Consider the following 16,122-nt stretch of genomic DNA (forward strand, 5'->3'; position numbering starts at 1 on the left):
CTGATTAAGTATAAGAGGAACTACTTGAACGTCACCAAAGACCAATGATCAAGTGTCAATCAATGTAAATCAACAACCAAAGGTTGGATATTCTAATTGATTGACCTTAACGCACAACCTGTGATATTTCAATTATATAACAAAATATAATGCGGAAAAGAAATAACACAGATACCAGAATTTTGTTAACGTGGAAACCGCAAATCCACAAAAACCCCGGGACCTAGCCCAGATTGAACACTACATTGTATTAAGTCGCTACAGACACTAGCCTACTACCAATTAACTTCGGACTGGACTGTAGTTGAACCCTAATCAATCTCACACTGATTCAATGTACAGCTACGCTCCTTACGTCTCTGATCCCAGTCGGATACTACGCACTTTATTCCCTTAGCTGATCTCACCCACAACTAAGAGTTGCTACGACCCAAAGTCGAAGACTTGATAGACAAATCTGTCTCACACAGAAAAGTCTATAGGATTGAATAAATCTGTCTCCCACAGAAATACCCAAGAGTTTTTGTTCCGTCTTTTGATAAATCAAGGTGAACATGAACCAATTGATAAACCGGACTTATATTCCCGAAGAACAGCCTAGTATTATCAATCACCTCACAATAAACGTAATCGACTAGCGAAACAAGTTATTGTGGAATCACAAACGATGAGACGAAGTTTGTTTGTGATTACTTTTCTATCTTGCCTATCGGATATATAAAATCTCGAGCCAATTATTTCAATTGCACTCAACACGATAGAAACAGCAAGATCAGATCACGCAACTACAAAGATAATAGTTGGGTCTGGCTTCACAATCCCAATGAAGTCTTCAAGTCGTTAACCTACAGGGTATCGAGAAGAAACCTAAGGTTAAAGAAGAATCGACTCTAGTTATGCAACTAGTAACATACAGGAGGTGTGGGGATTAGTTTTCCCAGTTGCTAGAGTTCTCCTTTATATAGTTTTCAAATCAGGGTTGGCAATCCAAGTTACCTTGGTAACAAAGCATTCAATATTCATCATTAGATGAAAAACCTGATTCAACCAAGCTAATATCTTTCAACCGTTAGATCGAACTTAGCTTGTTACACATACATGAAATGTACCCTCATTTAGGTTTATGTAGTCGTACCTAAACGTGTACACCATGTTGGTTCACAAATAGTTAACCGGGGTTAGCCATATGATTACTCTCATATCAACCTTATTTATCTCAATCATAACTAGTTCAAATGACTCAAATGAAACTAGTTAAAGAGTTGTTCAATTGTTTAGAAAACGCAATTGAAATCAAATCGGTTTGATTCACTTGAATCAATCATGAACATTATAGCCACGGTTTGCAAACATTGCATTCCTTATGATTTAAATGTTTAAGTTCATGGACTTGACCGATTTGACAAAGCAACCAGCTTAAGTATGCGTACGGGTATGCTTACTTAAGCAACCGGTTTTTGAGTTTCCAAACTCAGCAGAAATTGTCGGTTCAAAAACTTCAGCCAATATGCGTACGGGTACGCATACTTAACCTGTCTTCTTCACCAATTCCGTATACACACATATGCACACTCTTGGCTTTCGGTTTATGGACTTATACACTAATGTGCGAACACACTATATATGCTTATATCCAAAGATGGTTACATCATCAACTCTTTATTTCAATCATTGAAACATTCTTATATAATGTTAATAGACGTTTTCACACACTATTAGCAATAAAGAAATTTTCAAGATATTGAAATAATCATTATTGAAACCTTCCAAGTATTCCACCAAATGATTGTATCACACAAACCATGTAAGATGTTACTCGGAAATTTTCTCATGATATAAGATGAACTTGGTCGAAGCGAAAGCTTACCAACACATATTTCGAGAAATATGTAAGCGAGATTTACTCATCTCGAAATCTCAAATGTGTATAGAGAAAACTATATCGTAACACGACTTATGTCTCAATATAGGAGATAGTAGAGATAGACTTTCCAAGTGATAGATAAGTTCAAGTCTCCACATACCTTTTGTCGAAGAAGTTCCACAAGCTCCCCTTAGTAGTTCTTCGTCTTCAAGAGATGAACGTCGAAAGATTTAAGCTCAACTACACTATCTATGTCCTAGTCCGAGACATCTACAAATAGGCTACAAATCAAGACTTATAGTTTTGATCACTAACATTGACAAACATGCTTGAGATAGCAACGCATGCGAGTTTGACCGAGCAATGCTCTAACAATCTCCACCTTTGTCGATTTTAGTGAAAAAACTATCAATACATATGGATTACAAAAAAAAAAAAAAAAAAAAAAAAGCTTTTTATCCACATGCTTGATCTCCTTGGCATCTTCAATGCGACTCGATATCTTAGTCACTTCCAAGTACTCCGTGATCCTAAAGGTTGTAAGTTCAGCATCACAGTTGTTGAAGATCCGTAGCTATAACAATGAGAAAACAAATGCTCTCAATCATTGTTATACAGTGTCATAGTATTACCACACAGCATCAAAGTTCAATTGTATCACAACTTTGACAATAACACTACAGTGATATGCATCACTCCCCCTTAGACAATACATATCTCAACATGAAAACCACTCCCCCTTACATAATGATCCATAAACCATATGTATTTGTAGTGTGAACTACACATTAATTCTCCCCCTTTTTGTCAACAAAATTGGCAAAGGTACGAAAATTAGTGGGATCCTAATTAAATTTCCACGGAGATACATTATGACCAAAAGGTGTATTAACATACCAACAAATTTAGATGCAGTCATAAATCCGAAGCTAAATGCATTCATCAAGGAGTTAATGAAGATACAAGATAACCCCTAAAAATTCCACAGCCGCACTCCTCATAAAGATATGGCAATTAAGCACAAGTTCAAAATGAACTCTCCCCCATAAAATGTCATCCTCGGAGGAACAACAAAGGCGACCTTACTTTCACAAAAAGAGAAGGATTTCTTTTGGAAAAACAAATCACATGAAAACACGAATTTGTATCCACAAAATTCAATTGAAATAACCACAAAAGAAATCATAGTTAGTTCAATCGAAAAATAACAACCAAATTAATCACAAGAGAACCCATGATTAATTCAATTGGAATACACAACCAAATTAACCATAAAAGGTGATCAATTTAATTGGTCATGCTCGACATAAGCGAAATTACGGAGCAACAACTAAAATAATCAAAATAGAATGATTAATTTAGATGAACATGTTCGACATAGGGAACCTCACATAGGAACAACTAAGTTAATCATAATAGAATAATTAACTCAATCGATTGTGCTCAACATAAGAAACCTTATGGAACAACACATTATATGCACAAAGATTGTGGATCGGAGGTCGACCAAATACTGCGGAATAAGCAAGGATTCATTCTATTTTTCATCATTATTTGCATAATGACATATAATAGACTTAATACTTGTAAACAAAAGTTTTATCCTTTCTTTTTATCAAAACATGACATAAAAGGCTTTAACTTTTGTAATGTCAAAAGTTCATTCTATCTTCCATCAATACATTCATATCGACATAATAGAGACAACTTTTGAACAAGTATGGGACAGTCACATGTTCACAGACGTAAACAAATATCCCATAACAATTTGCAATATATAAAATCATAAAGATTAAAATTGCAAATATCATCTTCCAAAAAATACTTTAGAATTTAAATAAATAAATCTAAAAATAATGAAGATGAAAATCGTTGGACATAGCTATATGTACTCACAATAATGGCTATTCCAAACCCTAGTTATTCTTCTAAAAAACAAAAAAGAAGATTTACTAGACATTGATACCTATGAAGAATTCTTTATCATCCCCGAACTCCTTGTCGTCAACAGCCACAGGTACATAGGGTTCATGGAGAAAGGAGGCAATTCCAACAAACCTTCTAGGCTGATGATGTCGAACCAGGTTCTTCTGAATTTCGAGAGTTCTCATAACAAAAGCCTTTATATGTTTTATCTCCTTTCTATCTTACTTCAACTCTTCAAGAACATCAGAAAACTTCTGAGAATTTGAAGGAACAGCTCTTGGCTTCCTCACATTTCTTCTTTTTCTTTTCAAAGTTGGAGGAAATGGAGATTTTTTTTTTCCTTTATGATTGATGGCTTGACATTCATATTAACATCTTTGCCATCATAACACATGATGTTTGGAGTCTCCATACGTGTATGGGTTTGTGAGAGAAAATCACAATTTAAACTCAACAGGCAGTCTTAAGATGAAAAGAGTTTCAGATAAGGAAAAAGGAATGTAGGGTTATGGAACCTTTTAATCACACAGGTTCATGCACACTCAATTCACGACCCTAAAGAGAGTTGAATTGACGAGAATAACCCTCTTTTGATAAACAGGTAGGTTCCTTCCAATATCAATTAGATATGAAAGAATTCCAAACCATACAGCAAATCTAAGAAAAGCAAAAAAAAAGATTTCTTTTCTTTTCTTTTTAATCCTAAGGTGTGCAAGTTCTTATCTCTTTTAAACAGGCACATGACACAAGATGCACAAAAATAAAACAATTAAGTTGTGCTATGGTGAACAACAATTTGTCCACCATGACCCTTTTGAAAGGAATTCATAGATCCTTGTCTATCAAAGTGTTTAGACCGTACTCTTTTCTCTAGTGGTCTTGACCTATCTTTGGAAACCAACTTCTTTGAAGAGGATAAAATCTTACATACCTCATCGGTTTTTTGAACAAGTTTGAGCTTTTTTGCTAGGCGATTTGCTCTTCGTTGAAGTCTCTTGACATGTCTCATCTTGTGTTTATATTTGAAACACTTTGAAATTTCATGACCCTTGAGTGAACAATAAGAAAATGTCAATGGATATGCTGATTCGGACTCCCGAGATGTGCAAGCTGCTAGGCACAGAGTGGAACCTGAAAAATCAGACAGAGAGTTTCCAACAGAAAGGTTAATTTCTTCTTCCAGATTGGTTGAGTTTCTTTCTGGAAGAATATCAAGATTGATGTAAGTAATGCTACAGTTATCAAAATCGATATCTTCACAAAGAAGTGCAACACTTGATTTTTCGTCTTCATTGGAATCATAGTGATCAGACATTTCATCAAGAGTTGCAGCAAGACCTTTGTTCCCAGTGTATTTTCTACGATTTGGACACTCATTAGCAAAATGACCAAAACCTTTACACTTAAAGCACTGCGGCATATTCTCGTTATCAGCCTCGTCAGCATCCATGTTTTTAGGAGGAACGCGATTGTGAGGTTTAACTGATGACCTAGGTTTTCTCTTGAAAACCGTTTACTTCTCTTCAATAGAAAATCCCTAAACTGTCTTGTAATCATAGAGACTGATTTGTCAAGATCTTCATCTGATGAATCAGTCTCAGAAAGATCATCCTCAGAGACATAAATACTTTTACTTTTGTCAAGTAATTTAGTGTTCTTTTGTGCTTTGAAGGCAACATCCTTTCCAATTTTGGATATGTGCTCATGATCAAAGATATTTAGTTTTCCAACCAATGTGTTTCTGGAAAGAGCATCAAGGTTATTTCCTTCAACGATGGCATGCTTCTTAGAATCGTATCTAGATAACAGCGATCTGAGAATTTTCATCACAATATCCTTTTCAGGAATAGTTTTACCCAAAGCAAAAGATGCATTAACAATTTCAGACACTTTGTGATTAAACTCATCAAATGAATCTTCATCTGCCATACGAAGGTTTTCCCAATCGGAATTAAGGTTTTGAAGCCTAGCTTCATTTTCCCTGGTATTACCTTCGAATACGGTTTCTAAGATATCCAAGCATCTTTAGACCTAGTGCACGTAGTCACATGGTGCTGAAGATCTGGGGTAATGGCATGTATGATGGCATTCAAACCGTCGGAGTTTTACTTTGCAGCAAGTATCTCGGCAGCATTGTATTCACCAATGATCTTTGGAACGTTTATATTCCCTATTCCACAACAGGAGCATCATATCCATTAACTACATAAACACATGATTGAAAATCACGCGCTTGAAGAAAGGCACACATAGCAATTTTCCACCATAAGTAATTAGAGCCATCGAATACTGGTGGTACGTTTATAAAGATAACACATTTGTCCATATCAGATCGCTACAAACACTGACTTATGAGGTCTTTAATGTGTTTGCCTGCTCTGATACCAATTGAAAATGCGGGGGTCTAACAACCACACCCAACTATTCGTTTGGCAATCTGAGAGGACTTACTCCAATACACTTTCTAGAGAATCAACTAGACGGTCAGACTCAATCTAGATTAAAGTATATCAAAGAGTTTAATATCTTTAACTCTTAATTCAATCCGCAATCAGCAAATAGAAATCTGCGAGACTGATTGAATATAATATGAACTACTTGAACGGTACCAAAGGCCAACATTCAAGTGTCAATCAATGTAAATCAACAACTAAAGGTTGGATATTCTAATTGATTGATCTTAACGCACAACCTGTAATATTTCAATTATATAACAAAATATAATGCGGAAAAGAAATAACACAGACACCGGAATTTTGTTAACAAGGAAACAACAAATGCAGAAAAACCCCGGGACCTAGTCCAGATTGAACACCACAATATATTAAGCCGCTACAGACACTAGCCTACTACCAATTAACTTCAGACTGGACTGTAGTTGAACCCTAATAAATCTCACACTGATTCAAGGTATAGTTGCGATCCTTACGTCTCTGATCCCAGCAGGATACTACGCACTTGACTCCCTTAGCTGAACTCACCCACAAATAACAGTTACTACGACCCAAAGTCGAAGACTTGATAAACAAATCTGTCTGACAAAGAAAAGTCTATAGGATTGAATAAATCTGTCTCCCACAGAAATACCCAAGAGTTTTTGTTCCGTCTTTTGATAAATCAAGGTGAACAGGAACCAATTGATAAACAAGACTTATATTTCCGAAGAACATCCTAGTATTATCAATCACCTCACAATAAACTTAATCGACTAGAGAAACAAGTTATTGTGGAATCACAAACGATGAGACGAAGTTTGTTTGTGACTACTTTTCTATCTTGCCTATCGGAGATATAAAATCTCAAGACAATTATTTCAATTGCACTCAACACGATAGAAACAGCAAGATCAGATCACACAACTACAAAGATAATAGTTGGGTCTGGCTTCACAATCCCAATGAAGTCTTCAAGTCGTTAACCTACAGGGTCTCGAGAAGAAACCTAAGGTTGAAGGAGAATCGACTTTAGTTATGAAACTAGTAACACACAGGAGGTGTGGGGATTAGTTTTCCCAGTTGCCAGAGTTCTCCTTTATATAGTTTTCAAATCAGGGTTTGCAATCCAAGTTACCTTGGTAACAAAGCATTCAATATTCACCATTAGATGAAAAACCTGATTCCACCAAGCTAATATCTTTCAACCGTTAGATCGAACTTAGATTTTTACACACACATGAAATGTACCCTCATTTAGGTTTATATAGCCGTACCTAAACGTGTACACCATGTTGGTTCACAAATAGTTAACCGGGGTTAGCCATATGATTACTCTCATATCAACCTTATTCATCTCAATCATAACTAGTTCAAATGACTCAAATGAAACTAGTTAAAGAGTTGTTCAATTGTTTAGAAAACACAATTGAAATCAAATCTGTTTGATTCACTTGAATCAATCATGAACATTATAGCCACGGTTTGCAAACATTGCATTCCTTATGATTTAAATGTTTAAGTTCATGGACTTGACCGATTTGACAAAGCAACCAGCTTAAGTATGTGTACGGGTATGCGTACTTAAGCAACCGGTTTTTGAGTTTGTAAAGTTTCCAAACTCAGCGGAAATTTTTGGTTCAAAAACTTCCGTCAGTATGCGTACGGGTACGCATACTTAAGGTGACTAGTTAATAGTTTTGCCAAAACCAAACTCAGCAGAAATTCTCGAACCTGTCTCCTTCACCAATTCTGCATACACACATATGCACACTCTTGGCTTCCGGTTTATGGACTTATACACTAATGTGCGAACACACTATATATGCGTATATCCAAACATGGTTACATCATCAACTCTTTATTTCAATCATTGAAACATTCTTCTATAATGTTAATAGTTGTTTTCACACACTATTAGGATCAAATCAATTTCCAAGATATTGAAACCTTTCAAGTCTTACACCAAATGATTGTATCACACAAACCATGTAAGATGTTGCTCGGAAATTTTCTCATGATATAAGATGAACTTGGTCGAAGCGAAAGCTTACCAACACATATTTCGAGAAATATGTAAGCGAGATATACTCAGCTCGAAATCTCAAATGTGTATGGAGAAAACTATACCGTAACACGATTTATGTCTCAATATAGGATATGGTATAAATAGACTTTCCAAGTGATAGATAAGTTCAAGTCTCCACATACCTTTTGTCGAAGAAGTTCCACAAGCTCCCCATAGTAGTTCTTTGTCTTTAAGAGATGAACGTCGAGATATTTAAGCTCAACTACACTATCTATGTCCTAGTCCGAGACATCTACAAATAGGCTAGAAATCAAGACTTATAGTTTTGATCACTAACATTGACAAACATTCTTGAGATAGAAACGCATGCGAGTTTGACCGAGCAATGCTCTAACACCTACAGCCATATTGCCAACCACTTTGTTTATCCATTTTCATATTAAGCCCTAATTTCACTCTCAAATCACATCTCCATATACTCTTCTACACATTGTTTTACCATTTCTTTACAAGATTCATATTTTAGATCACGCAAATTAAGTTTAGAAATCTGGAAAAAGAAACAACAAAAACCTGATGAATCATCATTGATTTTCTAATTACCTAATATTGTGTAGAACAAATGTAATTTTTATCTTTAATTACCTAAGGACAGCTCCTATGCATGATGTAAATCCTATATCTACCCAGTAGGGGTAAGGTTAAATGGCAAACTTAATGGGAAAAATGATAATTTTTTCAGTTTTAACATAGAGGTATAGTCTCTATGGAACAGTAAAGTTTTGGTCGCTCGATAGAGATTTTATTGCCTGATATTATCTATGTCAATTTGTGTTTTATCATCCAATAGTCAAAAACTAATCCTCTATAAATATATAATCTCGCAAACAATTCACCTCACACTTGCTCTACACCTCTCATTCGAAATGCATCGTGTTCGCTTCCCTGAGAAGAAGAAGTTGGTCTTAATCGAGTTTGGATATCAGTTGCAAATATGGGGGTAACAACCTAACTAGTCTTTAGTTATGAGATAATGTGTTTCAAAGGTTTGTGACTGTTAGACGGTAATGAAAATTTAAGAACCAGAAAGAACCTTGAAATTAGTATTTTCATCATTAAGAATGATGTGAGAAATTATACAGAAAATTTATAGATAGATAACCAAGATCATCATGGATTTTTCATCAAAGAACGAGTGAGTATCTTAAAAACCTTTAAATCATTTTAAACGACTCAGTTTTAATTAATCAAAATCATATTAACTTATTATTCATCTGTATATTCAGAAAACTCTGACGCGTACCAAATTTGTTAAAGTCAATGGCGGAGAATTTAGTCATGATGAATGCTATGAACTTTTTAAGATTCATGTGTTTGGATCAATTGTTGATTAAGTGTTACATAATGCTATGTGAAATTTGAAAAGGAGAGGGTGCCAAGTGCACCACCAACTTTTTCATTCAACAACATGTATGGACAAACCTAACGCAATTGCGAGTAGATCAACTTAATGATCTTTGACAATATATGTATATAGAATTTATATCTCTATCTCTTCTCAATCAGAAAGTCTAGACAATAAAATATGTGATCTTAAGATAGAATTCTCAAGTACACCACCAACTTAATGATCCTTGACAATATATTTATGGACAAACCTATTGTTAAGAAGAGTACTTGGAACGATCTCAAAAATCGATCTCCAAGATCAATCTAATCGTATCCAAATAATCCAATCGGAATTCTGCCAAGTGTGAAACTTATTATCTATCTTTCAAGATACGAATTATATAAGAAAGAGTCTCAGAATCGATCATAATAAATATGGGCGTATCTACTAGAATTAATTATGTACTACTTGTGTAAATCATATTATAAAGATAACAATATAATGAGAAAAAGGAAAAACACGAGACACCAGAAGTTTTGTTAACGAGGAAACCAAAATAGCAGAAAAACCTCGGGACCTCATCCAGATTTGAACACCAAATCGTATTAAGCCGCTAAAGACACTATCCCACCATCAAACTTCGGACTGGAATATAGTTGAGACCGAATCCACCTTCCAAGCGATTCAGTTACAATCGCTCTCCTTACTTCTCTTGAATCTCGCAAGGCTCTACGAAATTGATTATCTTAGTTGGCGTCCTTTACAGTCTAAGAGTTGCTTCAGCCTAAGTGAAGACTTTTGGTACCAATTTTCCTCTAACATATAAGCCTACATTATTGTTCGACATATCAAAATTGTGTATTAAGTTCAAAATGAGTCACCAAGTTAATATTTGTGATAAAAAAATTATTTGCTCAGTACGCGAACTTGGAACTTATAAATAATAAGACTTGGTGAATTATATTCTAATTAATTCGCGTACATTAACTGATTTGTCTATTCGCAAACTGTGATTTTGAGATGTTACTGGATACTTTTTTATTCTCCAGTACACGAACTGATTTGGTCAGTTCGCGAACTAATTGATTTTAAGAGGTTCTTGGATACCTTTTGTACCTTAAGTACACGAACTGGTAGAGTTCGTGAATCTATCAATACAAAGGATTCCTGAACTCCTTAACGACAAAGTATTCACGAAAGGTTTTTTATAGTTCACGAGATGTTTTAGTCTTGTGAGTTACTAGAAGTACATCTTATGTTTAAAAGTGCACGAACAACTTAACCATTGTGCTTGTGCTAACCAATTGGTGCACAACGCTTATTTCGACTAATATGCGGTTGCACATTCTTTTTTGTAATTTAAGGAAAACTTCGCACTTGCTTACTTGATCATTCTATACATAGAAGTTAATCTTGCTTGGTTTCAAAGTAATTCGTGAACATAGAAATAAGTTAACGAACTCTTTTTTTTTTGTTAGTTAGCTACCCCTATTCATACTAGAATTTCAATCCTGCATACTAAAATCTCAATCCTGCAGAGGACTCTTTGCATACTAGAATTTCAATCATGGAACTTCTGAGTCCTAGTTGCGGCTAGAGTCGTCCTCGGAAAACCTAGGTTTCCTCGTGAAACTATATAAAATTACGACTTTTAAAGTCTTCACTAAGGGATTCGTGAAGCTCGTTCAGACTATCTTTTACATGACAATTCTTGATATCCGGATCTGGTCCTTATTGATTATTTTAGATCATAGATTACAGATCAAGAACAAGATAAATAGAGATCACAAAGTATTCTACCTCTCAGACTTTGGGATTCCACAAAGTAGATATCTAAACTCTTCTTTGGTTTGTTGAGATACTTCTTGTGAGGTAAAGTCGATTAGGCATATCTATAACCTTTTGAAGAGAGTAAGTTGTCCTAATTTTCAAGGTTTGCTTGATATCTTCTTTACCTTGAAGATCCCTCATAACCAAACAGATTCCCATTACCTTAATTAAAAAATATCTAAAGGAAAATCAATAGGATATTTGTTAGGGGATGATTAGTTAAGAAGTCTTCACTTAGGCTGAAGCACTCGTAGGCCTGTAAAGGACGCCATCTAGGGGAATCAAGTGTAAGGTCTTGCGATATCCAAGAGACATAAGTAGTCAAACCAAACCTGAAGATAAAATAATATAATACGGAAAAGGAAAAACACAAGACACCATGAGTGTTGTTGACGAGGAAATACGCACCTGCAAAAAAACCTGGACCACTTTCATATTTGAACATCGAACTATATTAAGCCACAACGGACACTAGCCTACTATCATAATTCGCAGTGAAATGTAGTTGAGATCGAATTAATCCTCCAAGCAATTCAGCTACAGTCATGCTCCTTAGTCTCTTGAACCTCGCAAGGCTCTATGCAATTGGTTCTATTAGATATGTCCTTTACAACCTGAGAGTTGTTTCAACCTAAATGAAAACTTCTAATAACAATCTGGGTACCAAGCACACCACCAAATTTTTTGTTCGGCAGCTTGTATGGATAAAACCTTATTCAAATACAAGCAGACCACCTTAATGATTCTTGATAATATGTATGTAGAGTTTATATTTCTATCTCTTTGCAATCATTACGTATATACTAAGGAGTCCTTGAACCTGATTGTTAAGAAGAGTACTTGGACGATCTCAAAAATCAATATCCATCAATCTAGTCGTATCTAAATAATCAAATCGGAATTCTTCCAAGTAGTAAACTTGTTATCTATCTTTCAAGATAAGAATTCTACAAGAAACAACTCTCGTAATCGATCAAAATTATATAGATGTATATACTAAGATTGAATACGTACTACTTGCGTAAATCCTATTATAAAGATAAACAATATACTGCAGAAAAGGAAAAAAACAAGACACCAGAAGTTTTGTTAACGAGGAAACCGCAAATGTAGAAAAACCTCGGGACCTCGTCCAGATTTGAACACTAAAATGTATTAAGCCGCTAAGTCACTAGCCTACTATCAGACTTCAGAATGGAGTGTAGTTGAGACCGAATCCACCCACCAAGCGATTTAGTTACATTCGCGCTCCTTACGTCTCTTGAACCTTGCAAGGTTCTACGCAATTGATTCCCTTAACTGACGTCCTTTACAACCATAGATTTTCTTTAACCTAAGTGAAGACTTTTGATATAAATCTGCCCCTAACGGATAAGCCTATTTGATTTCCATTTAGATCAAAAATAAAGCTTGGAAATCTGTTTGCAATAGACAAAGCTAGCAAACCTCCTAAATCGAAACACTTACACTCTCTTAGATGAAAAGCCTGGATTCTTTACCACCTCTCAAGAACAATCTTCAACTTATCAATTAATACTAGTTTTAAGATACTTATCTTGAGGAATCACAAAGTCTGAGACGAATCGAACTTTTCAATTTCTATCTATCTTGTCTGAAAGAGATTACTAGAACCTCGGTAACAAAAAAACAAGATCAGAATATACGAAATATCAAGATAAATATAGTCGGACCTGGCTTCACGAATCCCCAAAGCGAAGTCTTTAGTCGTAGACCTAATTATGTTTCTCAGAGGAAACCTAGGTCAATAGATGATGACTCTAGCTATCAACTAGGACACAAAATGTCAAGGATTGAATTTATCAGTTCAAAAAGTATCTCTATTTATAGTTTTTCAAGACTGAGGGTTGCTTAGAATTCAAGCTAAGATAACTTGAGAATCAAGCAAACACTTTTGATGTTTAGATAAAACTATAACTAGTTAGGGTTTCAAGTAAGCATGTGAGAATTAATCTTGAAAATACAATAGAAGAATATACGTTATGGTCTGGTTACGGAACCGTGTATAATGACCGTTCTGTTTGGCAAATATGCCTTATGAAATGTAAGCAATTTGATGTTCATTTAAACACTTAAGAATTTAATCATGATGCCATACATAAATGTTTTAGTGATCAATGAAGTCTTAGAGGTGTTTAAGAAAATCATAGCAATGCTAAACATATTTTAAAAAATAAGTCTTTAAGCATCTGCTAAATTCTAATGGGACTGTTGATGAAGCGGTTCGTGAACCGTAAGGAAAGTTCACGGGTCAGGGTGCTACGGTTCGTGAAACGGGTTTTGCCAACCCTACTCGGCTCGAGTACTCAGATGGCTAGGGTTCGTGAATCGGGTTCGCCAACTTCTAGCATTTTACACCAACTTGAAACTTCAGATCACCACAGTTCGTGAACCGGGTTTGTGAATTGTCCCCAACTGAACTTACGGTTTGCAAATTCAATTGCAACCTTCCTTGTATTCTTAAACTCGGATATTTATGGTTTGCGAACTAGTTCGCCAACCTACCCTGAGCCGAAATATCATAAGTTCTGAACTTCTCTATTATGATGTTTGAAACATTCCCAACTGATAAAATCATTTACATGGGAAATTTTCAATTAATCCACAAATTAATTCTTGAACAAGAAATTGTTTCGAATTAATATTATTAAGGACGTTTGAACATCTATGCTTGAATCATACTTCGAGATATTTAACAAGAAAAGCTTGACTTGAAATTCCTTCTTTGCAATAAATCAACTAGAAGTCAGAAGACATAATCTCATATGATAGAATGGTAAGATAGTGAGTAAAATAGAATGGTTTAGTCTTCACATACCTGATTAAAGAAGTTCTTCAAATGTCTTCATCGATCTTCAGTCTTTTGAGGGTAATGTCTGATACTCAACTACCAAATTCTTACCTAGTTCGAGAGTTGACTTAGTAAACTAGAAATCAAGATATAGTTTTGATCATCTAACATTGACAACAAGATTGAGATATATCAAAACTTGTGGCTTCAACTGAGCATTGATCTAACAGTCTCTAACAGATAAGCTATTGGGATTCTCTTTAGATCAAGGCTTAGAAATTTGTTTGCAATAGACAAAGCTAGCAAGCCTCACAAATCCGGAACACTCAGTTAATTGAGAAGCCTGGATTATTAACCACCTCTCAAAAACAAACAAAACCGATCAATAAAGAAGAGTTTTAGATATCTATCTTGAGGAAGCACAAAGTCTGGGACGAAGAGAACTTTTCCATTTGTATCTTTGTAGTTCCTGATTGGAGATTGACTAAAACCTCGACGATCAGAAATAAGAAGATCAAGTTACACGAACTATCAAGGTAAAGATAGTCGGATCTGGCTTGATGAATCCCTAAGTGAAATCTCTAAGTCGTAAATATAACTTATAGGAAACCTGGGATAATAGAAGATGAATCTAGCATACAACTAGGACGCATAAGTTTCAGGAATTAAATTTCCCAGTTGTTTAAGTCTGTCTATTTATAGACTTTCAAGAGTGTAGGTAGCTTTGAATTCAAGCTAAGATAACTTGAGATTCAAGTAAACACTTTCTCATTTTAGATGAAATTCTTATTAAGAATTCACGTAAGCATGTGAGAAGTTTTTCTTGAAATCACATAGAAGAATATACACTATGGTCCAGGATATTGGAACCGTGTGCAATGATAGTTCATGAAAAATATGTCATATCAATGTATAAGCATAATCGTGTTCAATGACACTCAAGACTTAAACCATGGTTCACAAACACAAAGTATTTTGGTGATCAAAGTTGTCTTAGAAGTGTTTATGAGAGTTGTATAACAATGCTAAAAATATTTGTGAAAATTGTATATGAGCATCTGCTTAATTCGTACTGGGTAGGTATGTGTAGAGCTACACGTACCTACGGACCAGTCCGCGAATTCAGGGAGTTGGGATACGCGTACTGGGTTTGCATACCCTAAGGCATTCACGAACTCAGTCCCCCAGGGTACGCCTATTGGGTGCATACCTCCCCCTTTATACGAAACCCCCAATCTGAAACTCGGATGTCTAGGGTACGCGTACTGGGTATGCTTACGTATCCTGCATCCAGAATCTCAGTAGTTCTGAAAACTCCTTTAAGTTATTTGAAACATTCGTAATCGCAATAGATATGAAAAACAAAACATTTCATGAAAAATATATTGTTCTTAACTAAGATTTCTAATGGTCCATGAACATCCATTGCTTGAATCATATTTCAAGATGTTTCACAAGACAAGCTTAACTCGAAATTTCTTCTTTGCAATATAAAATCTACTAAAATCATATGGCATAGTCTTATAAAGATAGAATGGTAAATTTTGTGAGTAAATAGGATGGTTCAGTCTTCACATACCTATTTTTCGAAGAAGTTCTCCGAATGTTTTCGTTTGATCTTCAGGCTTCAATCTTCGAGGGTTAATCATTGATATATGATACTCAACTACCATACTTTAATCCTAGTCTGAGACTTGACTTTAGCAGACTAGAAATCAATAATAATTTTGTATATATAATATTGACAACAAGCTTACACTTACAAAACTTGCGAGTTTGACCGAGCAGTGCTCTAACACAAACCTATATCATGTTCTTATTTGCCCCACCAAAAATTTATTT

This window comes from Papaver somniferum, chromosome 9, assembly GCF_003573695.1.
Source record: "Papaver somniferum cultivar HN1 chromosome 9, ASM357369v1, whole genome shotgun sequence".
Lineage (NCBI taxonomy): Eukaryota > Viridiplantae > Streptophyta > Magnoliopsida > Ranunculales > Papaveraceae > Papaver > Papaver somniferum.